The 25,284-nt window shown below is 48.6% G+C and overlaps 1 protein-coding gene across 9 annotated transcripts in view; it reads left to right on the top strand.

The window, feature by feature from the left end:
- TNS1 (tensin 1) overlaps positions 1–25,284 on the top strand; it is a 196,872-nt gene that overhangs the window by 24,265 nt on the left and 147,323 nt on the right. The gene's annotated exons all lie outside the window — the stretch shown is intronic.

Genomic DNA, 25,284 nt, shown 5'->3' with positions numbered 1-25,284 from the left:
CATCTCCTGCTCTGCTTCCTTATCTACTGAGGGTGACTTTGGGCAAATCATGGAACCTCTCTGAGCCTCTGTGTCATCCTCAGGGGTATGGGAATAAGAAAAGGGTCTTAGGAGATGACATGGGATAATGTGTGTGAAATGCCCAGTCCGGTGCCTGACATAAGGTAGGTGTTCAGAACATAGAAATTGATTATTATCAATTGGTAGCTCCAAGAGCCAAGTGTTATTTTGGAGGAGGGTGCTCACGGAACGGGCATCTAGATCTTCGAGGGAATCTACTTCCTCTCGAGTGACCTTGCTCAAGTAAAGTCCACGGGCTTGCTGGGGGCATCTCGCCATCTGCAAACTCCCGGTGGGGGTGCCCTCCCAGCAGAGGTGCAGTGGGCACACCTGGAGAGCTGCTGCCCCTCCCATCGCCTACTGCTTTGCTGACTCTCTCAGGGGAGGGGGGGTGAGTGTCTGCTTCTCCCTCCATCTCCCTCCTGTTCTCTTCATCCAAGTAGAGCTTCTCCACCCTGAGCCCAGAGGCCGTTTTCTCGCTCCTCCCCTGTCTCCTCCCTTCCTCCCTTCCTTTCTGCACCTGCTTCTCTTAATAACAATGAGTGTTTGTACAGCGCTTCGGGCTTTAGAAGGCACTCCGGTGCATTATCTGATTTTATTTTTTTTAATTCCATCACAGCGTGAGACGGGCTGAAAGATCCCATTGTTGTACGAAGAAGGAAACTGAGGCACCCAAAGGGTGAATGACTTTCCCAAGGTCTCACAGTGTAACTCCTCACCTGACTATGTCCCTGGGCCTTTGTGCTTCCTTCTAAATATCCCATCTTGCAGATGTTCCTTAACCCTTCTCTGCACCCCCTGGCCCCCCACTTTGCTTTCCATGTCTTGCAGCAGCAGATGCCTTCAGAGAGGATAAGGGGTAAATATACTGGCAGTGGATGGTCTGAGTCTGGGTGAATGGGGGTTGAGAAACGTGTGACTGAAGAGGTTTTCTTATACAACAGCCTCCTGTAGGATGACAGAGGGATGCCAAAGGTGATGTCCGGGGGCATAGCCTGCCTGGCAATTCTTGAGACTACCGCGGGCTCAGAATCCACCGGGCTGTGGCAATCCTGCTCTGCCTAGTGCAGGAGGACGACCGAGAGGGTAGGGGTGGACTGGTGGGGCATGGCCAGCCAGGCAGAAAGAGCTTTTTAGAGGATTTTTTTCTATAGGAAATGGGACCCACTGGTGGTGCGAGCTCCACCCAGCTGGCAAGTGTTTCCCCTAAAACCACAGCTCTTACTACCGCCCTGCCTTTTCCTCCTGCTGGAGGGTGATGTGAGCCCCAGAGCACACAGCAGAGCTCTGTCCTCTGGATTTTATAACCAGATCAGCCTGCAGGTCATCGTATCCATCCCCTTCCCTCTAGACAGGATTCATTAAACAAACGTTTATTGAGCTCTTTCCATGGGCCAGACGCTGGTCTAGGAGAACAAGACAGATAAGGCGTTTGCCCTCATGGGGTTGACATTCTCTTGGGGAAGATAGACAATAAATAGGTAAGCATGTTCTGAAGGAAATGAGCCAAAGCAGTGGGCTAGGGAGTGATTAGGCTAATGTGGCCCAGAAAGAACTTCTCAGAGGAAGTATTGTGTGAGGTGAGATCCTGAAATCCAAATGATGATGTTACACGATGATCTGGAAGATGGAGGAGCAAGTGCAAAGGCCCTGAGGTGAGATGAGCTTATCAGATGCTTGAAAGAAGGCTGTGTCACTGAAGAATAGTGAGCTCCGGAGCATTCTGAGTACACGAGATGTGATCTGATCTCTGTTTTGAGAAGGCTACTCTGGCTTTGAGCAGGTACAAGGGTAGGATAGAGAGATGGGCCAATAGGCTGCTGGTGTTGAGCAAGTGAAGGAGGCTGGTGGCTTAACTCCATAGTGATCGCAGGAAAGGCAGTGAGGAGGGGCCAGGTCTAGAATACATTCTGGGGTAGAGCCCAGAGTTTGGCTGACGATGAGATGTGGGCTGTGTGAGAGACAATGGGCCTAAGGATGACCCCCTGGTTTTTGGCCAGAGTCACTGGGTGCACGTGGTTTCATCTGCTGAGATAGATGGAGTGTGTGAGAAGTTCCTAGGGAAGAAGATGCCAGGATTTCTGCTTTCCTTGATTTCTTATCTCGCAGCTCTTTTCCCACATACTGGAAATTTCTTGTGGATATGGGTCCCCTCCTGTCTTCTCAAATTCAGCCCGTTCTGGCCACCCTTATAGTGGGTGACTAGTTCTGGACACCTTAACATGTCACCTTCCAGACTGTTCTTCCAGTGTGAACCCAGGATCTGATCTGAGAGGGACTATATATATATACATATATATTTTTTTTGTTAAAAAATATTTTATTTTTTTTTATTCATGAGAGAGAGAGAGAGAGAGAGAGGCAGAGACACAGGCAGAGACACAGGCAGAGGGAGAAGCAGGCTCCCTCCGGGAAGCCTGATCCAGGACTCAATCCCAGGACTCCAGCATCATACCCTGAGCCAAAGGCAGACGCTCAACCACTAAGCCACCCAGGCATCCTGGGAGGGACTATATTATTTATATATATAGCAATATGATATAACAATCTGCCCCTCAATTTAGCAGCTGAAAGCAGCAACAGACATTTCTTATCTCAGCTAGTTTCCGGGGGTCAGAAATTTGGGAGTGGTTTGGCCGGCTGGTCCTAGCCTGGGGTCTCTCACGAGGTGGCAGTCAAGATGTCCGTTGGGGCTGTAGTTATCTGAAGGCCTGACTGGGGCTGGAGAAGTTGCTTCCAAAGTGGTTCTTGCATGTAGCTAGTGGGCTGCCGCTGGCTGTTGGCAGGGAGTCCTAGTTTCTTGCCACCTGGCACTCTCCATGGGGCTGCGTAAGTGTCCTCACAACATCGTGGCTGGCTTCCTTAGAGCGGTGACTCAAGAAAGAGCAGGGTGGTAGCCACAATGTCTTCTATATCCTAACCTTGGAAGACAAACACCGTTAGGTTTACAATATCCTATTGGTTGTACGGGTCATCCTCATTGGCTGTGGGAGGGACTTATATGAAGACATGAATACTTAGGGGCAAGAATCAGTGGGAGTCGCCTTGGAGGCTGGCTGCGCAGAGGCCCAAGAGGGAGGGCAAGGTGGACCTGGCTCCTGGGGAAGCTGTGGGAGCGGTGGGAAGGGCAGAGAGGTAGGAATCAGACACACCTGGGCTTCAGCTCTACCCCTGCCTTCCAGCTACGCGAGCTGCATTGTAGAGGAATAAATGCACACCAGCACATAGTAGGCTCAGTTTTCCTTCCTTGAACCATAAGCGAAGACTGGAAAGGATCTCAGAGTTTCTGTGTCCAGTTCTTTGCCACTTGGACCTGCTTGAGAGAAAATGCTCCGTGCTGGTAGAGGAGGGGCCTCAGAGTAGATGTTCAGTATCTGTTTATCGCACAAAGGAGGGCTGAGAGTTGGGTTGTACCCTCAGCTTCTAGAATAGTGCCTGACTTATAGTAGGGGTTCCAAAGAAGGAGTAAAGGAGTGGAGCAAAGGAATGTTGAGGAACAAGAGGTTCCTATTTAGAGAGGGACTGTGGAGTGGGGTGAGTGAGGGTGTGGGAGCAGGAGAGAAGGAGCAGCAAAATCATTTCATAATTTCCTTCCAAAAAGCCTTCCGACCTTCCGACAGAGACTCACACTCCACATAACTTTAGTCATTTACATTTTCTAGTTGCCGTCAAGTACACACATCAATGTTTGTACCTACATATGAACCAGATCAAGATCTAGAACATTTCCGGCACCCAGAAATGCCTTATGCACCCCTCCCAGTGTCCCCCAAAGGTAATTTCTAGTCTTATTTCTACTGTCACAGATTAGTTTTGCCTCTTTTTGAACTTCATATAAATTGAATCATCCAGTATGTTTACTCTTTTTTTTTTTTTAAGTTGTATTTGTTTGTGAGAGAGCGTGAGTGAGCCGTGGGGAGGGGCAGAGGGAGAGAGTCTTAAGCAGACTCCTCACTGTTTGCAGAACCCATCATGTGGCTCGATCCTATGACCCTGAGATCATGAGCTGAGCTGAAACCAAAAGTCGGACACTCAACCGACGGTGCCACCCAGGTGCCCCTTGCTCCTGGCTTATCTCACCCAACGTTCTGTGTGGGAGGTTCATCCGGGCCCTCGCCTATTCCAGCAGTTCATTCTTTTTGATTGCCCTGTTGTATTCCAGCATACGAATAAACCACAATTGGTTGATCCATCCCACTGTTGATTGCCATTTGGGTTCTGTGCAGTTTGGGGCTTTTAGGAAGAGACGTGCTAGGGACGTTTCATCATCGGTAGCTAAGCAGAACTTTGTCATATACCCAATGTCTTCGTTCACCTTCTGGGTTCTGTGAGGTGGGCTGGGCTCATGGTAGCCCTATTTTATAGATCCAAAATTGAGGCCTAGGGAGGGTAACTAACTTGGCTAAGGGCCAGTGGCCTTCTCCACGATTCCGGCTCTGCCCTGGGATCCATGGGTAGGGAGCAGGTGAGAAAGGAAGAGAGTGAGGCCAGCAGAGAGCAGGGCTGCTCTGGGCACTGGAGACTCAGCACGGCCCGTGGAAATGCCACCCCCTAGCTCCCCACTCTGAATCTCTGGAAGGAAGCAGTTCCAAGCCTCGCTGAGTCCCCACCCCCATGTCTCAGGGGGTCCTTATGTGTCCCCAGTTGTTTCTCTCCTGTAAGGATTAAAATGGATGGTCCAGGATTTGCCCTCCACTTTTATTTCACTTTTATTTAAGGTATGTGCCCAGTGTCTATACACGCGGCGGGTTTTCTTCTGCTTTGCTTCTTCTCGCTCCCCTGCTGCAGGATTCCGCAACCTCTAGGTGCATTTTATCGAGCTAGCTATCACCTGTTTATCTATTGCTTTAAAGGAAAATTGTAATTCTAGAGTTGTCTTAGATTTACAGAAAAGTTGCAAAGTTGACACAGGTGGTGCCCGCGTGGCCCACAGGGTTTCCCTCATCCCTAATACGAGTTCGAGAAATGCTTTCTCAGTCCTGATTTCCCCTTTATATATATATATATTTTAATTATTATTTATTTATGATAGTCACGCAGAGAAAGAGAGAGGCAGAGACACAGGCAGAGGGAGAAGCAGGCTCCATGCACCAGGAGCCCGACGTGGGACTCGATCCCTGGTCTCTAGGATCGCGCCCTGGGCCAAAGGCAGGCGCCAAACCGCTGCGCCACCCAGGGATCCCTCCCCTTTGTTTTAAAATAGCAGTCCCGGCTGAAAAATGCAGCTCCTTCCAGCAAAATGCTCATTGTCCACTCCAGGTCAGATAAGAGAGAAGGGAAGGCAGCAGGCAGCTGCTGGGCAGGCGGGTTGCCCACGCCTCCGCCCCCGGGCAGCTCCTACTGCCCTCCTGCTTCTCTCTTGATCTCTCTCCTACCCTCTTCCCAGACCCCTTCTCTCCCCTGTCCCGAGCACTAGCAATGGCCTGGTCTCCCCATGCTCTACTAGAGGGGTTTAAATCCCATCCTTTAAGCTTGAAAGGAAAGGAAATCCCATAATTAACCCCCGCCTCTCCGTCATAGACACACCGCCTTTCCAGCGCTCTCCTAAGCACACCTGCAACCTGCCTTGGCAGTTGTACTGGAGGCTTGGAGTGTCCCCCTGCTACCAGGTATAGCTGGGCTGGGGGAGGCTCGTGGCCCCAGCACCCACTGCTTGTTTTTTGGCCTTGGAGGCAGAGTATTGGGTTTAAATCCCGACTGCATCCATAATAGGTCGTGTGACCTCGGGCACGTGCCTTAACCTCTCTGAGCTCCAGTTCCCTGTACCATGGGGATGGTAGTCGGACCTATCTCGTAGGGCTCTTGTGGGCACTGAGAATGATGACCCAACTCTAATGCCATGTTCAGGTCAAGTGGTCAAAAAGTTGCTAATATTTATTATTTTGTATTCCTCTCGCCTTCTCCTAACTCATGAAAGGGGGGAGAATCTGGGAGACCAACATAGGGGACCAGTGTGGACTGGGCCTGATACTTGCCTCTGTTTTTCTTCTCTTCTTTCCATTATCAAAGAGGCATGAAGAAATAGTGCAGGGGAATACAATGAATCTTTTGGTTGTTCTCTTGCCCCAGGGCACCTGAGATTGTAACGGTGGCTCTGAATGTTATCTGTGCCTTAGAATCACCTAGGGGCAGTAATGATGCCTGAATCCTTCTCCCTAGAGTCAGGTTTAGTTGGTTTGGGGCTTGATCAACCATTGGGATTTTTAAAAGTGGCAACAAGCATTGGGAGTGTAAAATGGTAGAACCATTCTGGAAGACAACCTGACTGTTCCTTATTGACTTACACACACACTTGCTGCCTGACCTGGCAATTCTACTCCAAGGTGTTTACACAAGAGAAATGGAAACCTGTCCACAAGATACATAAATATTCAAAGCAGCTTTATGTACAGTTGCCCCAAACTGGAAAAAAACAAATATTTAACAACAGGTGTGTGGAGAAATTGTGATAGAATGGCCCAGTGGAATACCACCCAGCAACGAAAAGGAACCCACTATCGTTATACATCGTGGGCGAATGTTGAAAACACTGCTGAGTGAAAGAAGCCAGGCACAACAATACATACTGGATGATTCCATTTTTTATGATTTTTTTATGATTTTATTTATTTACTCATGAGAGACAAACAGAGAGAGGCAGAGACGACATAGGCAGAGGGAGAAGCAGGCTCCCCGCGGGGAGCCCGATGTGGGACTCGATTCCAAGACCCCAGATCACGTCCTGGTCTAAAGGCAGACACTCAACCGCTGAGCCACCCAGGAGTCCCCATTTTTATGAAATTCTCGAGAGTATGGAACTATTGTGGCAAAAAGCAGATTAGTAGCTTTCTGGAACTGGGGGTGGTGGGAAGGTTGCAAAAGGGTGTGTGGGAGCTTTTATGGGTGATAGAAATGTTCTTTCTCTTGACTGGTGGTAGTCATGCAGATGTATACATCCATCAAACTCCCCTGAACTACATACTTAAAAGGGATACATTTATTGTATTTAAATTCTCCCTCAATAAAGTTGATTTAAATAAATCCTTGTCTGGTAAGTCCCCTTTGCAGCCAAATTTGAAAACCACTGGTCTATAGCTTCCGAAGGCCCATCTCCATCCTTTCTCTCATGATTGGCACTGACCATGAATATCCACCTTTTCCTCCCCTTGGAAAGAAACCTGTAGGGGGGGGGATCCCTGGGTGGCGCAGCGGTTTGGCGCCTGCCTTTGGCCCAGGGCACGATCCTGGAGACCCGGGATCGAATCCCACAATGGGCTCCCGGTGCATGGAGCCTGCTTCTCCCTCTGCCTGTGTCTCTGCCCCTCTCTCTCTCTCTCTGTGACTATCATAAATAAAAAAAAAAATAAATAAATTAAAAAAAAAAAAAGAAACCTGTAGGGGGTAGCTATCACTTCTCGTGATGGCACCTCTATCCTTTCCCCTAACCTCTGCCTCAGCCCTAATTTACTTTCTGTATCTACATATTTCCCTATTCTGGAGATTTCATATGAATGGCATAATAGAATATATGGCTTCCATGATTGGCTTCTTTCACTTAGTATAAAGTTTTCAAGGCACATTCTTTGCATGGCTGAATAATACTCCATCGTGGGAATGTACCACATTTTGTCTATCCATTCATCGGTTGATGGACGTTTGGGTTGTTTCCACCTTTGGATTATTATGCATAATGCTCTCATGAATGCTCATGTACAAGTCTTTCTGTGACCGTAAGTTTTCATTTCTCACGGATGTATAGTCAACCTTTGAACAACACAGGTGTGTGAACTGCACAGGTCCACATATACACAGATTTTTACAGGAGAGTATTGTAAATGTATTTTCTCATCCTTATGATTTTTTTTAGTTAACATTTTCCTTCCTCTAGCTTACTTTATTGTAAGACTACAGTATGTAATACATATACCATATAAAATATGTGCTAATTTAAATTTAAAAATGTGTTAATTGACTTTAAGGCTTCTAGTCAACAGTAGATTATTAGTAGTTATGTTTTTTGGGGGGGTCAGCAGTGATGTGGGGATTTTCACTGCTCAAGTGTTGGTGACCCGAACCCCCTCGTTCAAGGGCCGACTGTATATACGTAGGAGTAGAATTGCAGGGTCGTAGGGTAATTCTGCTTAACTTTTGGAGGCACCACTAGACTGTTTTCCAAAGTAGCTTATATTAGTTTTCTAGGTCTGCTGTAACAAAGTAGCACAAACCCGTGACTTTAAACAACAGATATTTATTGTCTTACAGTTCTGCAGGCTGGAAGTCCAAAATAGAGGTGTTGGTGGGGCCATGCCCCTCTGAAAGCTGTAGAGGAAACCCTCCCTTGCCTCTTCCTGGTGCCTGGTGGTTTGCTGGCAATCTTTGGCACCTCTTGTCTTACAGATCCTCAATCCTCAATCCTCTCTCTTCTTCTTCTTCTTTTTTTTTTTTAATCCTCTCTCTTCATATGGTATTTTCCCTATTTTCCCTGTATGTCTTCACATCATCCTCCCTCTGTGTCCACCTGTCTCTGTGTCCAGATTGTGATAAAGACACCGGTCCTACTAGATTAAGGCCTCCAACAATAACCTCATTCTAATTTGATTGTCTCTGTAAAGAATCTACTTCCAAATGAGATCCTGTTCTCAGGTGCTAAGGAATAGGACCTCAACATATTTTTTTTAGAGGGACACAGTCCAACCCACAACAGAGCTGCACCACTTTACAGTCTCCTCAGCAATGTATGGAGGTTATGATATTTCTATATCCTCATCCCTGCTTATCTGACTTTTTGATTATAGCCATCCTAGTGGATATGAAGTGACATCTCATTGTGGTTTTGATTTGATGTCCCTGATGACTAGTGATGTTGAGCATCTTTTCATGCACTTACTGGTCATTGGTATAACTTCTTTGAAGAAACGTCTATTCAGATTCTTTGCTCACTTAAAACATTGGGTTGTCTTTATTATTGAGTTGTAAGTACTGTTTATATATTCACAATACAAGTCCCTTATTGGATATGATTTGAGGTATTTTTTTCCCCATTCTGTGGGTTGTCCTTTCACTTTGTAGCAGAAAAGTGTTAAATTTTGATACAGTCTGATTATTTTTTTATGACTTTGCTTTTGGTGTCATGCTTAAGAATTCATTGCCAAATCCAAGGTCACAAAGATTTGACCCTGTGTTTTCTTCTAAAATTTTAATAGTGTTGGCTCTTTCAGTTAGATCTTTCATCCATTTTGAGTTTTTTTTTTTTTTAAGATTTTATTTATTTATTCATAGAGATGCAGAGAGAGAGAGAGAGAGAGAGGCAGAGACACAGGCAGAGGGAGAAGCAGGCCCCTGCAGGGAGCCCCACGGACTCAATCCAGGGTCTCCAGGATCACGCCCTGGGCTGCAGACGGTGTGCTAAACTGCTGCGCCACCGGGGCTTCCCCATTTTGAGTTATTTTTTTAAGCTTTTATTTATTTGAGAGAGAGAGAGAGAGAGAGAGAGAATGAGCACAGGAGGGGTGGAGAGGGAGAGGGAGAAGCAGATTCCCTGCTGAGCTGGAGGCCAGACGGCCAGACGTGGGGCTTGATCCCAGGACTCTGAGATCATGACTCAAGCTGAAGGCAGACGCTTAACTGACTGAGCCACCCAGACACCCTGAGTTAATTTTTATTTAGGGTGTTAGGTAAGGGTCCAACTGCATTCCTTTGCATGTGGCTAACCAATTGTCCCAAAACCATCTCTTGAAAAGAGATGAAAAGACTGTTCTTTCCCCACTGAATGATCTCGGCAACCCTGTCAAAAATCAATTGATCACAGGTGTATGAGTTTATTTCTGGAATTAATTCTGTTTCATTGATACATATGGCTATCCTTATGCTGGTACTACACTATTTTTATTGCTTTGTAGTAAGTATTAAAATTGGGAAGCATGAGTTTTCTTTTTCAAAATTGCTTTGGCTATTCTGGGTCCCAGAATTTTAGGATCATCTATCAGTTTCTACAAAACAACCTACTGGGCTTCTAATAGGGATTGCATTGAATTTGTCGATTACTTTGGGAAGTATTACTATCTTAACAATATTGAGTTTTCTGAGCCATGAGCATAGAATATCTTTCCATTTATTTAGATCTTCTTTAATTTCTTTCAACATGTTTTTTTTTTAATATTTTATTTATTAATCATGAAAGACACACAAAGAGAGGCAGAGACACAGCCAGAGGGAGAAGCAGGCTCCATGCAGGCAGCCCGATGTGGGACTTGATCCCAGTCAGACCCGGAGCCAAAGACAGACACCCAACTGCTGAGCCACCCAAGTGTCCCTGGAATTGCTTTCTTAATTTCATTTTCATTTTGTTCATTGCCAGTGTATAGAAACACAACTGACTTTTGAACATTGGAGATTCCTCCTGCAACCTGATGAACTATTAGATTTAATAGTTTTTAAATGGGTTATTTAGCATTTTTTATATATGTGATCATGTAATTTGTGAATAGAGATAGTTTCACTTCTTCCTTTCCAACTTGGATGTTTTTTGTTTCTTATCCCTTTCATCCTTATGACTGTCCTGGCTAGCACCTCCAGTACAATATTGATTAGAAGTGGCAAGAGCAGAAATCCTAATTTTGTTCTTGACTTCAGGGTAAAGCATGCAGTCTTTCACCATTAAGCACGATGATAGCTGTGAATTTTTTTTAAAGATTTTATTTATTTATTTATTCATTAAAGATGCATAGACGGAGGCAGAAACATAGGTGGAAGGAGAAGCAGGATCCTCATGGGGAGCCCAATGTGGGATTTGATCCCAGGACCCCAGGATCATGCCCTGAGTCAAAGGCAGATGCTCAACCACTGAGCCACCCAGGCGTCCCAATAGCTGTGGATTTTTTTGTGATGCCCCTATATCAGGGGCATTTCCTTCTATTTCTAGTTTGCTGAGTTTTTTTTAAATCAGGAGATATTACTGGGTTTTGTCTAGATCTTTTTCTGTATCTGTTGAGGTGATCAAGTGGTTTTGTTTTTCTATTCATTTGATTTGGATTGTATTATGGGATGGGATTATACTAGTTGATTTTCAGGTGTGAAAACAGCCCTGCACTCCTGGGGCAAATCCCATTTGGTCATGGTGTATAATTATTATTATTTGTAGCTGGCTTTATTTTTTAGTTGAGAGTTTTTGTATCTCTGTTCATAAGAGAAATTGGTCTTTAGTTTTCTTTCTTTTATAATGTATTCATCTGGTTTTAGCGTCAAGGTATTACTGGCCTCACAGAATTAGTTGGAGACTAATTTTTGGAAGAGTTTGGGAAGAATTGATATTGATTCTTTAAATGTTTGGTAGAATTCACACATGAAGCAGTTTGAGTCTGGGCTTTTTTTTGGTGGGCAGTTTTTTGATTGTGAGTTCAATCTCTATTTCTTATAGGTCTATTCAGGTTTTCTGTTTCCTATTGAGACAGTTTTGGAAGTTTGTATCTCTTAAAAAAAGATTTTATTTATTTATTTATTTATTTATTTATTTATTTATTTATGAGAGAGAGAAGGGCAGAAGGAGGAGAGAGAATCCCAAGCAGACTCCAAGCTGAGTGTGGAGCCCAACTCATGGCTCCATCTCATGACCCTGAAATCATGACCTGAGCTAAAACCAAGAGTCGGACACTTAACCAACTGAGCTACCCAGGCACCCAGGAAGTGTGTGTCTTTCCAGGAATTTGTCCATTTCTTCTTGGTTATCTAATTTATTGGCATATGATTTTGTTCATAGTCTTCCTTCATAATTCTTTTTATTTCCATGAGGTCGGCAGGAATGTCTCCTGTTCTATTTCTGAGTCTAGTACTTGACTCTTCTCTCTCTTGTTCTTGGTTAGTCTACCTAAACATTTGTCAAATCTGTTGGCCTTTTCAGAGAACCTATTTTTTCTCTTACTTTTATGGGATTTTTCATTGCAATCACTTTGTTTATGGCCACTGTTTATTGAGTGTCCTCTGCATAGTGGCTACTTGACACTCAACTCATTTAGTCCTTGAAAAAACACACATAAAGCAGATGTAATTGGCCACACTGTCGAATGAGAACACTGAGGTGCGATACTTTGTGCCAGGTGTGAAGCTGGCAGGCAGTGGGCCTGGAGCTCCCAAGCCTGATGACTTTTCGATGCAGCAGGGGACCTTCCCTGTTCTGCTTTCAGCCTCTGTTGTCTTGCTGCTGAGGCTCATTTTCGATTTCTGTGGGAAGAACTATGGGTCACTGTTCCCTCGTGTCACCTGTCAGGGGGCCTCAGCATCACCTGTGAGCCTGTTAAGCATGTTCCTGTCACCCTCAGCTTTTGATTCAGTGAGCCTGGGCTCGGGTCCACAGATATGCATTATTGTCTACCATCCCCAAAGTTTCTGATGACAGCGTCTGAGTAACTCGTGTTTCCTCTGGATACTCCTCCTCAAATTTCCTGGGTGCAGTTTCCCCAGGAAGCCACTGGTTCCTCTGGGCTCTGTGTTCTCCTGGCTTCTGCTTCCCCTGGGGTGCAGGTCAAGGATGAGGCAGGTCCTGGGGGGGAAGCCATTTCCTTGCTGCTTTATAAAAATTAGCAAGAGGTTGTAACAACTTGCCCATCCCCATTCCATCTTCCTCAAGTTCTCTCTGAGGTAGTAGGTATAGGACCTTCAGGAGTTAATAAGTCAGCTTGGAGTGTGTGTCGTAAGCAGTCAGGAGTGTGTGCGTGCTCCCGGGAGCGTACACACACACACACACACACACACACACACACACCAGCAGGGAGGGGGCGAGGCAGGGTGTTGGGGGGAGAAAGTGACACTGAGCTGAGACTGGCGTCTCATTTTCCTGGAATGTGGTTCCCAAAAGGTCTCATAGTTTTTAGCGTTTCTGACTCTGGGGCTGTGTAAACATCATAGGGGACTGCTGCCTCTGAGAGAAGGGGGGAGTTAGGGGGAGGGTGGGAGCCTGGAGCAGGGAGAGGAGGCAGAGAGGGGGAGAGGAGAGGGAAATCCCAGGGTCCTGTTGAAACAGGAGCTTCCCACTGAGGGTGTGAGGGATCTGGGTGAGGGCTGGGGTCCAGGGTGTGGGGCAGAGGGCGGGAGGCCCAGCCCAGACGGGGAGGCTTGTCGGTGGTGTGGGAAGGAAGTGGGAAGGAATGGGGTGACTCCTGGACTCCTGGCCCACACCAGCCTCCTCCCACTGCTTCCAGCATTTAGCCTGGGGGTCTGTAGTCTCTGCTGGAGCCAGCTGAGCAGGGAGCCCAGCCCACTCCTGGGGCATGGTGAGCCCCTGCCTCCTGGCGTCCTGAGCTGCCTTCCTGGAACCCAGCATTCTCTCCTGCCAACACGGTCTTAACCTTCTGAGCCTCCCTAGTTTCCAGAGCCTGCGTGTCCTGGGAGGGGGCCCGGTGGAGTTGGGGCTCCTCTGGCCTTGGGCTCAGGTGGATCTTGATTCTGCCATTTATGTGAGCTGTGTTACATCAGACAAGGCACTCAACCTCCAAAAACTGGTTTCCTCATCAGAATAAAAATGGTGACACTGATATCAGCGAACCTTGCAACGCTGGTGTGAGGATTAGAGGAAATGTAGGTAAAATCCTGGCATGTGATAGGCTCTTTCTCAATAAATGATAACTTCTATTTATTCTGTTATTTTGAGACCCAAGGATAACAAACAGCTAAGCATCGCAGAACTCCACCAGCCAGCAGGTCTGGCCAGCTCCACCAGAAGGACAATGGCCCACACTCCCTTACCCTCCCCACATTGGTTCCTCTGCCTGAGGTCACCTGCTGGCCCCCTGTCCTGTGCCCTGCTTTGCCCTGCCTGGGCCCTATGAGGCCCCGCTCCCTTTCCCTGAGGGTTCTGGCCTCTGGCTGATGAGTCATTTGTGTCCCATAGCTGGCAAGCAGGGTGGGATGTTAGCGGGGGGCCATTAGGAAGAGAGGGGTATGCATGTCCTGAAGCACAAGAAAGCACAGAGTGAGTCACAGATTAACTCCCCGGCCTGTTTCCACCTGCTGGGCCGGAGCACCCAAGCGAGGGTGTCCAGAGGTGTCTGGGTTCAAACTGGGTTCTGTTTAAGGAAGCAGGGGAGGAAGGTCACTCATGAGTCATACATGATTGGAGGAACAGTAGAAAAGCTCCAGTGCCCTCTCCTGCACTAGGAAAATCACACTGGCTTGAATTCCACCATTAGTGCCTGGCTTACTCTATCCTTGTGTGGACAGGATCCATTTAATCTAATCGTCACAACAACACGGAAAGGTAGGCGTTAATATAATCCCTTAGGGCACAGAGGAGGAGACAGGCTGAGATGGTTGAGCTGCATGCTCACGCAGCCAGGAAGGTGCTGGAACTGGGACTCAGGAGCTGAGCCCAGACTTAGGGAGAGCCTTGAGGAGAGAGTAGAGTGGATGGCATAGTGAGAGACCTGACCCACTTCTGACTTTTCTTCCTCAACAGCCTCATTGTGACTTGGGCTTTTGATCTGTCCCTGCCTCGCCAGAGAATTGTGACAGTTAAATGAGTGAATGCATAGAAAGTGCTTAGAGCAAGTAGTGAATCCTAGCATTTTGTGTCATCGTCATTGCCTTGTGACTGGGGTCCCAGACAAGAGGCTGCATTTGGGTTGGGTGGAGAGAATTCTATATTAACAGGCCAGTTTTAACCTCCAGGGGAGACGATAGAATGGTCCCCACTGGACCGGGCTGTCCTGTGAGATGGCAAGCTCTTAGCAGCCATCCTGTGCTGTGGGGAGAGAAGTTGGACTGGGGGCAGTCAAAGTCTCCTTTGTTGTAAGGTTTGGGAGCTTGGGAGTCAGAGCTGGATTTGTTTGCTGCTTCCCCTGCTTATGGCTGAGTGACCTGGGGTCATTTACTGAGGTGTGCTGAATCTCAGTTTCCTCATCTATAAAGGTCCTAAAGACCTTCCTGGAGGTACAGTTGTAGTGAGGATGAAATTAGTAGGTATGGAGAGTGCATTCAGCTCCTGGTGCGCAGTGGCTGGCGATGTGTGACACTGGTGGGGGCGGTGGCATCGTGGTTGTTAGCCAAGTCGGGCTCTCTCCAGGTGGTGATCCCAGAGCTGGAAGGCCCGTGTACTGTATTTGTCACTTTATCCGGAGCCAGATCTGTTTGCTGTGCACTCCGAGCAGCCTGCATCCTTCCTCCTCTCGCCTGAGCATCCCTCCTCTGATTCCCTGAGGCATCTGGGGATCTTCGCACATTGAATCCCTCTTCCCTCCCCAAGACATAAATTCTTTAACTGCCCTCTGGCTCTCATTCTGACCCTTAATCTGTGTCTTCCTTAGAATCCATGTAAATGCATTTTTTTCCCTTCCCTGTTTTGAAATGATTTTAGGGTTACGGAAAGTTTGTGCCAAAATAGCACAAAGAGTTCCCATATACCCTTCACTCAACTTCCCCACATGTTGACAGCTTTAGAGATTTATTGCGCAATGATCGGAACCAGGAAATTAACAGTGATCTGATGCTATTGCTAATCCACAGATCTTAGTAGAATCTGCCGGGTTTTTCCAGTACCGCCCCTTTACGGATCCCAAATCCACTTCAGGATCCCACGTTGCATTTAGCCTCCACCGAGCTGGAACAGATCTGCAGTCCTTCTTCTTCGCTCGTGACTTTAGCACTTCTGGAGAGTACGCATCAGATATTTTGTAGAATGTCTCTTAGTTTGAGTTTATTTGATTTTGCGTTTCCATCATTCCTCCTACATGGATAAATGGAATCCGACTGTTCTTAATATTCTACTGTCCCTATTCACTCTACGGTCTCTTACCCCCCCCCCCCTTTTTTTTTACATCCAATTTATGTCAGTATGGAACCTGGATATTCACTTTTTTAAAACAATGCTATCATCATCATCATCATCATTATTTGATCGAATTGACCCTGCCATGGCCATTAGGAGTTTAAGTTGGTAGAACTCATGTATTTTTGACATCTCTTACTTCCTTGCTGTATGGTCAAGTATGTGTCTCTGCCTCTCTCATGAATAAATAAATAAAGTCTTAAAAAAAAAGTAGTAGTAAGAGAAATAGAAGTGGAGCCTAAGACGTGCTCGAATGGCTGTAATCTCATGGTCAAACCTGAACACATGAGGGGTTGCTTCCTGGAGATGAGCAAACAAAGTGGTTTCTCTCTCTCTCTCTCTTTCTTCCTTTCAAGATTTTATTTATTTATTCATGAGAGACATAGAGAGGCAGAGACACAGGGAGAGGGAGAAGCAGGCTCCCCACAGGGAGCCTGCTGCAGGACTTGATCCCAGGACTCCGGGATCACGACCTGAGCCAAAGGCAAACGCTCAGCTGCTGAGCCATCCAGGTCCCCCCAAAGTGGTTTCTTGAGACAGCTCCTATTCCTGGTGAAGATGCCGTGGGGATTGTTGAAAAGGCCACAAAGGACTTAGAGTATTGCATACACTTGGTTGACAAAGCAGAGGCAAGTTTGGAGGATGGACTCCAATTATAAAAGAAGCCGCACTGTTGGTGAAAGCTCTCCAACAGCATCACATGCTACGGAGAATTGGTTCATGAAAGGAAGAGTCCGTTGCTGTGGCAAACTTTACTGTCTGATTTTAAGAAATTGCCCGGGCCACTCCAGCCTTCAGCAACCACCTCCCTGAGCAGTCAGCGGCCATCAACAGGGAGGCGAGACCCTCCACGGGCAAAAAGATGAAGACTTGCTGAAAGCTCAGGTGGTGATTAGCACTTTTTATCAATCACACATTTTATTTTATTTTTTATTTTTTTATTTTTTATTTTTCAATCACACATTTTAGATTATAGTCTAGCATCAACGTAACTTTTATCTTTTATATGCACTGGGAAACCAAAAAACTCATTCGACTAGCCTTATTGTGGCAATTCTGGTTTTTAATGGTTGCTCTAGAATTGAACCTGTGACATCTCTGAGGTATGCCTGTATGTGTATTAAGAGATTTTATTTTGGGGCTCCTGGGTGGCTCCGTCGGTTGAACCTCCGACTCTCGATTTCGACTTAGGTCATCATCTCGTGGTCATGAGCGCAAGCCCCGCATCAGGCAGGCTCCACGCTCTCTGCAGGGAGTCTGTGATTCTCCCTCTCCCTCTGCCTCTCCTCCTGCTTATGATCTCTTTCTCTCTCTCTCTCAAATAAATAAATAAATCTTGAGTTTGAGTAGACATGATTCAAAAAGGTAGGTAGGAACCAAATTGTGGAAGGCATGTAGAAAGGTCTACTTTCTACTGTAGACCAAGGACTCTTAACTTAATCTCTATTTCAACATCATACTCTTAATAGATAAAAATTACACGTGTGTCACTCACCTGAGCTTACTCAAGATTAAGTATGGCTCTCTCTCTTTTTTGTTATTCAAGAAAACTCATCTATTTCTTTTTTATACTTTAATGGTTTTCAGCATCAAATATACAGATGCCCTGAGTTATTCTATAGTTAAGAATTGTTACATCAAGTAATGGGTAACAATTGAAAAAATGAATCAGATTAATCTTCAGGGAGATTATTGTAACAAAATCTATAAAATACTTGTTAATAACAATGTCTAGGGTGGTATCATGCATGCCAGTTCTCAAAAATGGATGGCTAAAGAAGGACAATTAAGCTAGAGGCTAAAATGTGTGGTCAAAGTTCTTAATTCAGTAATTCAATAAGTGCGAAAGGATTATTCTGTACTTCAATACAACTGGAGAATAAATTAAAAAAAAGATTTTATTAAAGATTTTATTTTAAGGAATTGGCTTACACAGCTGTGGGGACTGGCAAATCTGAAATCTCTAGGGGAGGCTGGCCGTCTAGCAAATCAGATAGAAGCTGTTGTTGCAGTCTTTTTTTGAAAAAAAGATTTTATTCATTTATTCATGAGAGATACAGAGAGAGAGGCAGAGGGGGAAACAGGCTCCTCGCAGGGAGCCTGATGGGGGACTCGATCCCCGGACTTGGGATCATGCCCTGAGCCGGAGGCAGATGCTCAGCCGGAGGCAGATGCTCAGCCCAGGCATCCCTGGTGTTGCAGTCTTGAGGCAGAATTTCTTCTTCTGCAGGAAGCCTTAGTTATTGGTCTTTGCATCTTCAAGTGAATGGACGCGGCCTGTGCACATTATTGAGAGTGATCTCCTTTACTTAAGGTTGAGTGATTATAGATATAAACTGTCCTCACCCAACACCTAGATCGTGTTTGATTAAATCACCGGGTACTGTAGCCTAGACAAGTTGACACAGAAAGCTGTCACACCCACCCGTTCAATAGGAAGCATGCAAGCCACTTAGCTTCTCACTTGTCAAGGTAGGTAGATGGAGGGGGAATGCAGAGGTCCCATCTGGCTGGTTTGGGATGCAAGTATGCGCTTCTGGCCTGCGCCTCTTTAGTTTGCAGATTTGGTCTTTGACTCCTACCCTCCTTGAGATGATCTCGGCAGATTTTGCTCCTTTCATCTGTAACATGCAGGAATCATTATTATCCTCAGGTGGCTAGGGGGATCAGAAGAGGGACTTTAGAGGATCCCTGGGTGGCTTGGTGGTTTAGCACCTGCCTTTGGCCCGGGGCGCTGTCCTGGGTTCCCAGGATCGAGTCCCATGTCGGGTTCCCTGCATGGAACCTGCTTCTCCCTCTGCCTGTGTCTCTGCCTCTTTCTCTCTATCATGAATAAATAAAATCTTAAAAAAAAAAAAAAAAAAAAAGAAGAAGAAGAAGAAGAGGGACTTTAAATGCCTGCCTCAGAAGCCTGAGTGGGAACATCCCCTCCACAGGGCTTGGCTTCAGCTGCCTTCCAGGACGTGCCTCCAGTTTTCCGGGGACACATGGGGTACCTTCTTCCCTTCTGGGAGAGAGGCTAAGGTGGTGTTAGCAGCAGTACTTCCTCTGTCCGATCTGATCCTATGGGAGACAGTAATCAGAGAGACCAAAGTGGGTTAACCACAGAGCCCAGGCAGGAATTGAGGCTACGAGGCACGTGTGTGCGTGTGTGTGTGTGTGTGTGTGTGTGTGTGTAATATCCTGGGGTGTGGGTGGAGAGTGATCGGAGATTCAGGGAGACCTCCGGGGATTTGAACCAGCAAGGAGATGATAGCTGCCAAGCAAGGCTCTCTAACAGGGCTGAGCTCACTGGAGTTTTGCAGAGAGGGGAGTGGAGGAGGCCTGGCTTTCCCAGAATTGGGGAAGATCCGGAAACTAGGGGGAAACTGGCCAGAGGAAAGCTCTAGGCCTATCCCCCAAGCCCTCCCCTGCTTTGAGGGCCTCAGCATTCCTCCTCCCTCCCTGTGGGTCACTTGTCCTCCTTCTTTCCATATGGGGAAACCGAGGCCCAGGGCGGTTCTAGCTTCTGTAGAGGAGCAGGTATGGCCACAATCCCTCAGGGTAACCAGATGATTTTCTTGGTCTCGGTGGAGGACAGCCTAGGAGGAAACAGGTTGAAATGGCAGCTGGAGTGAGTTGGGTTCATTCGGAGGGGCTGCCTTCTGGTGGTGGGGAGCCAGAAGAGAGCACCAGGGAACCCAAGGAGCCACTGGGGCCCCTTGATTGGAATGTCAAGAACAGAAGTGGTTGTATTTGGCCAGGGGTGGGGGGGGGGTGCGAGCTGTCCTGGACTCCTGGACTGGTGGCTGTTGTGTCTGCAGGGGCAGGATGATGAGTCTCAGCCTGCCTTGCACGGACCTGGGGCAAACCAGCGCAGGCCACCTGTGCCTCCTTAGGGCCACATCCTGTCTCCCAGCACCCCTGTGAGTGGCCTCTGGGGCAGTGAGGAGATCCAGGGAATGGGGCTGGTGTCAGTGAGCATCCTTGGGCAGTGAGCTTGAGCAACCCCAGCCTCAGTTTCCTTGTCTCTCAGCTGAGGATGACACGATCCAGCTTGCTGGGTGGTGGTGATGGGCTTTGGAAGTGGGGCCCACGGTGGGGGGGGGGGCGGATGTCCTGTTCCTGGCTGACACGGCAGCTGCTGGGCAGGGGGCACTTTTGGGTGCCGCTGGCACTCCTCCTGCCCCCACTCACTGAGGGAGTTCTTGGAGGGGCCGGTGGGGTCTCCTAGGACACCAGCAAAGGCGCAGGTCCCTCTGGCTCTCTCCGGGAGTCCTCCCCTCCTCCCAGCAGCTGCTTCTCCTCCTCCCCCTCTCCGCTCCCCCCTCCCCTCACACGTGAGGATGATAAACACCCTGCCAGCTCCAAATAGGGCCTGACCTCAGCGGCGAGGCATCTCCCCTCGCCCCCCACCCTCCCAGCCGCCAGCCGCATTCCTGGAGAGGATGAGGTTGGGCTGCTCTCCCCTCTCAGCCTCCTTTGTCCCGCGGGCTGCTGCCCACCCTGCGGCCTCCTCTGGCCCAGGCCTCAGTGCCCGAGGGCCCCACTGTGGATCTTGTTAATGATAATAATCGCTGTGGTTATCACCTATTAGGCAATTGGGCACCAGGTTCCATGCTGAGCACATTACATGGATCATGTCAATGAATCCTCAAAACAGCCCCATGAGGAAGTCATTATTATTATTATTATTATTATTATTATTATCTGGATGGGCAGGGGAAAGTGGGAAGGGGTGGGGAGGGGGTAGGTCATGCTGCCTGCCCAGCCTTTCCCAGCTGGGGAGTGGAGTTGGGATAACCGGGGCCCCCCCTTGTCTACCCCCCCCCCCGCCCCCCAGCCAGCATTAGGCTCAGGTCGGCCTGTCCAACCCAGGCCAGGGCCCCGAGAGAGCAGGTGCAGGAATGGGAGCAGGACTTGCTTAGGAGCCTGGGCCTCCCGGGGAGGCTGGATGGAGGGGGGTCTCCTGGGTGCTCAGAGCTTTGGCGAAGCTTCGTGTTCCTTCCCGTTTCCCAGCCTTGGCAGGTTAGAAACTCCGGTGGGCAGAGGGCCCTTCCAGGGCATTACCCCCGTCCTCGGGTCTGTTCCAGGTTCTGGTGCCCAATGACAGGATTCTTTTATTAGTATTTCCCCCCCATGAAGCTCACATCTGGGGAAATTACATGCATTTCCCCATATTTTTGTCAAGCAGACACATTTTGGCTACCAACTAGAAACTTCCGGGAGGCGCCCAATAACCTACGTTTGCCATGCTGAGTTGGTATAATTCCAGCCCAAAGTTCAGAAGTGTGTGTTTTGAAATGTTGACCGAGGCTCACAGCCTTCCATTCCTACCCTCCAGCTGCACCGGCTGCGTGACCTTCATTCAGCTTGCCGCTGTCCTTCGCTACCTGCCGCTTCTGGGTAACAACCAGGCGGGCACCCAAGCCGATGTGCAGCCCAGGCCCTGCCGGCCCGCCTGTCCTTCCTCTCCCTCCCACCGATCGCGTCCCTCTTGTCTTCCTTTCCAGTTCTTTCTGCACTTTAGCCCTTTGCCGGGCCAGTTACCCGGCTGCCTTCTTGTTTCAACTTGTAAGTCTGGGTGTCAGGGAGATGCGGGTTCAAATCCTGACCCTGTCACCCACTGGCCTTGGGGGCCGTGCGAAAGTCACATCTTCTCTCGGAGTCTCAGTTTCCCCATCTGTAAAATGGGTATGATGTGGTCTCCCTCCGAGGGCTGTGGCGGGGGTTGGGGTGGGAGATTGTGCAAGCACGGGGCCGGGGGGAGCTGGTCTTGGTAAAGGGCAGTGACCGTGACCCACTGTGGTCTCTGCATCCCAGCTCTTCGCCGGCAGAGCCCGGTGCGGCGTGGGTGGCAGATGTCTCAGGCACACCTGCCCGTCCAGGATGCCAGTGAGGGAGGGGAGTGCCTACGCCTGGGCGCCGTGTGTGGCTTCCCTGGCCGTGGGAAGTCTGGGTGGGTTTGGTGGCTTCCCAGCTGTCCCCCCGCCCCCCCGGCATATTCCCCTTTGCCTGCCACTTTAGTTTGAGTTCTCACTGGCTTGCACTATTACTACGTTAAGAAAAAAAAAAAGTTGCCTTTATAACCTTTTACTCATTTAAGTGATAGAATGTGTAGACTTACTCGGGGGCACCTGGGTGGCTTCGTTGGTTAAGCATCTGGCTCTGGGTTTTGGGGTTTCGGCTTAGGTCATGATCTCTGCTTCAGGTTCTCTCTCTCTCTCTCTCAAATAAATAAAATCTTAAAAAAAAAAAGAATGGAAAGCCTTACTCTACGATTATATATTTTTAATTTTTTTTAATACACAAAAATATTGGAATAAAATTGTTGAGCCATGTTTCCAACTAACATCATCCTAATTCCACACTTTAGGGAACGTGGGTCAGATGAATCCCCCCCACCCCACCCCACCGTGCGCCTGCGTGTTCATCAGTTTTCTACTGTGGGAGATTTAAAACATACAGAAGTAGCAAGAATAGCATAATGAACTCCTTTGTACCCACGCTCGACAACCATCAACTTTTGTTTTTATTTCATCTGCCCCCCTCACTCGCTTTTTTTTTTTTTTTGCTGGAGTGTTTTTAAAGCAAATCCCAGACATTATATCATTCCGCTGTAAATACTTCGCTATGTATCATTAACAGATAAGGACTTTTAATTTTAACATTACCATAATACCATTATTACAGTCAACATAATTAATAACAATTTCTTAGGAGAAGCTAATACCTAGTGTGTGTTCAGTTTTCCCTGATTATCTCAAAAATGTCCCATTTCGATTGGTTTGTTTGCTTCAGGCAAATGAACGTGGAATCTCTGTTCTTGTCTCTTTCTGTAATAATCATGTATCTACACATATTCTTGCCTCTGTCCCTTCAGCAGTCAGCTGCCGGTATGTGATCACTTCTCCTTTTTTTTTTTGGTTTAATGTTTTATTTAAATTCAGTTTGCCAACATCTACTATAACATGTGACCACTTTTTCGATGGGTCCTCATTCCTTAGTCGCTTTCTCCTTTCCGGCTTTCTCTCTAGGCTTCCAGCTGGGGTCTCTGTCCAGCTGGATGTGAAATCCAGAGGCCAGTGCCCCGTGTCAGCTTCTCCTCTCTGGCCTTGGCCGCTGGGTCCACTGTCTTGTCCCCAGGGAAGAGGGGGCTCTGGAAGGAGGAGCGGTGGAGACAGAGCGCACCCCAGGGTGAAGTTGGGGGGCAGGGGGAGTTCACACGCCTGTGTCCCTTGATGCCTCATCTCATAGATACTGTGTCCCTGAGATGTCCGTGTAAGGCTGCCTGGCTTGCTCAGAGTGGGGAGGGCTGGGGTGGCCAGTAGGCAACATCGGATGGGCTGTCTGCAGGCTGTGGGGCCACACGGCTCTGGGAAGCACAGCTGCCCTACCGAGCCTGTGCTGGGGGCGGCCGGAGTCTTCATGGGAACACAGCCCCCCGCTTTCAGCCATACTCCCCACCGTGACCTGTGCCCTCTGCCTTCATCACCAGCCAAGGTCCTGCCCTCCTGGAGTCTGGCGGGCTGGTGTCAAGCTTGGGATGCTGCTCTGATCATCCTCCACCATCTCCTCATCTCCTCTGGGCGCTGGGAAAGTCACACCCCAGAGTACCCGGGGCCTGCTTCCTTCCGCTCTCCCTTTGCCTCTGAGGCCTCTGGCCTCAGCTCTGCCAGTTGGCAGGGCTGCCTCTTGGGGAATTGAAGAGATAGGGATACTTGGGTCGTCTTCTTAGCTTTTTTTTTTTTTTTTTTTTTCTCAGCAAAAAGGAAAGCTGGCGCCTTTGGGAAGCCACAGCCCTTCCCTGGACCCCACTGTTCTTATATGAGAAATGTCCAGAGCAGCTCTTGACCTCATTGACTGAGTTGCCAAGAGGGACACTTGAGATTTAGGTGTGTGTGTGTGTGTGTGTGTGTGTGTGCACAGACTCTAGAACTGCTGCCCTGGGACATGATTGGGCTACAAGGTGAGAAAAAGACCAAAGTGTGGGCTGCCCCGGATCACCAAAGTGTGATAGAACTTTCTAGCTCTAGCTGGCCTCTGTTGCAACCACATCTCTTATTCTTCCCCTGTTGCCTCTTTCCTTAGGGACCTCAGGTTCCTTAGCTTTGTTCTTTCCCGTCCATTCTTTCTGGGTCCCTTCTGGGTCCCTACAGACTTCATATGTTCATGTCATCCTCCGGACCCTGCCTTGTTCCCCAAGGGCCAGCCCTTTCTCCTGGCCCTCCAGCCCTAAAATCCAAAGGCCTCTCTCTCTCCCTCTTGACTCCAGGGATGGGGGAGCCCCGTTCTCTGTCTTCACAGCTCTGTTTCCTCCCAGGCCCTCGGGGACTTGGGGGTTTAGGAGCTCATATTCTCCTGTCTCTTCTTCCGAGGATACTCCTCACCCCTCAAGGCAGCTGTGATGCCCCAGAACATCTCCTATCATCTGACAGTTTTATGGGCGGTGTTGCCTGTGTATGTGTGTGTGTGTGTGTGTGTGTGTTACTGAGAACTCCTCCTCCTAAGCCTGTAATGAACACAAATCTTTTCCCTGAGAAGGGTGATTCCTGAGATGTCCCTCATCCACCTGGTGGCACTGAAAATACATGATATAAGACGCAGCCAGGAGGGGGGTTGTTTGAGGTCCTGGGAGGAACCTTTGACTTAGGAGACAGAAGACCTGGGTCCTGATTCTAGGTCTCTTACTTCCTAGCAGTGGGGTCTCAGTGGACTTCAGTCCTCAGCTGCAGGGATACAGTGATGTCACTGAGTCGTGGCCAGCAGCCGTGCGATGAGGCGCTGGAACAGCCCCTGGCAGTGGGGGCTCCGCCTGGGTGTCGTGTCCTTAGCACCGGAGGCCCGTGGGGTGTGTGTTTGCCGGAACACATAGATCCTGTAATTTAGTCCCCATCTCGGGATAGACCCCGACGTCCCCTCCATCCCTGCGTGCGCATCTCTGTGGGGAGACTGAGGCCTGCAGTGGGCCTGGGTCCCCGGGGAGGGCTGGGTGGCAGGCCCCTGGCCAAGGTGTCTGTGCTGGCGGCGCCGGCTGCTGGGGCTCCTCCAGGACGGCGCTGTGGGTGGAATCCACAGGGGTGAGGCAGCGAGGCCAGAACGTGCCGAGGATGCTTGGGGCCGCTTATCTCGGGCCAGGAATGCGCCGCAGTATTATTAGCCGACGGCCTTCTCGCCTTTGGAATAACCACCCGGGTGGCACGGCCGACATCTGTCCGGTCCTGCTTGCCCAGACAGTCCGAGGGTGCCTACGCTAAGCCTCCCAGGGCTGCGGCTCGCATGTGTGCTTGTGTGTGTGTGCGTGCGTGCAGGTACCTGCGTGGCTGCCAGTGTGTGTGTCAGTGTGGATCTTCGGGGGCCATCGGGCCTGGGAGCGTGTGTGCACAGAGGGTGCACGTATATCCTGTACACATATTTTCATGCCCGTGTGTGCAGATGTGTGTATGTGCATG

This window comes from Canis lupus, chromosome 37, assembly GCF_011100685.1.
Source record: "Canis lupus familiaris isolate Mischka breed German Shepherd chromosome 37, alternate assembly UU_Cfam_GSD_1.0, whole genome shotgun sequence".
Lineage (NCBI taxonomy): Eukaryota > Metazoa > Chordata > Mammalia > Carnivora > Canidae > Canis > Canis lupus.
The sequence above is the reverse complement of the archived record's forward strand: the minus strand, read 5'-3'. Positions and strand labels throughout refer to the sequence as shown.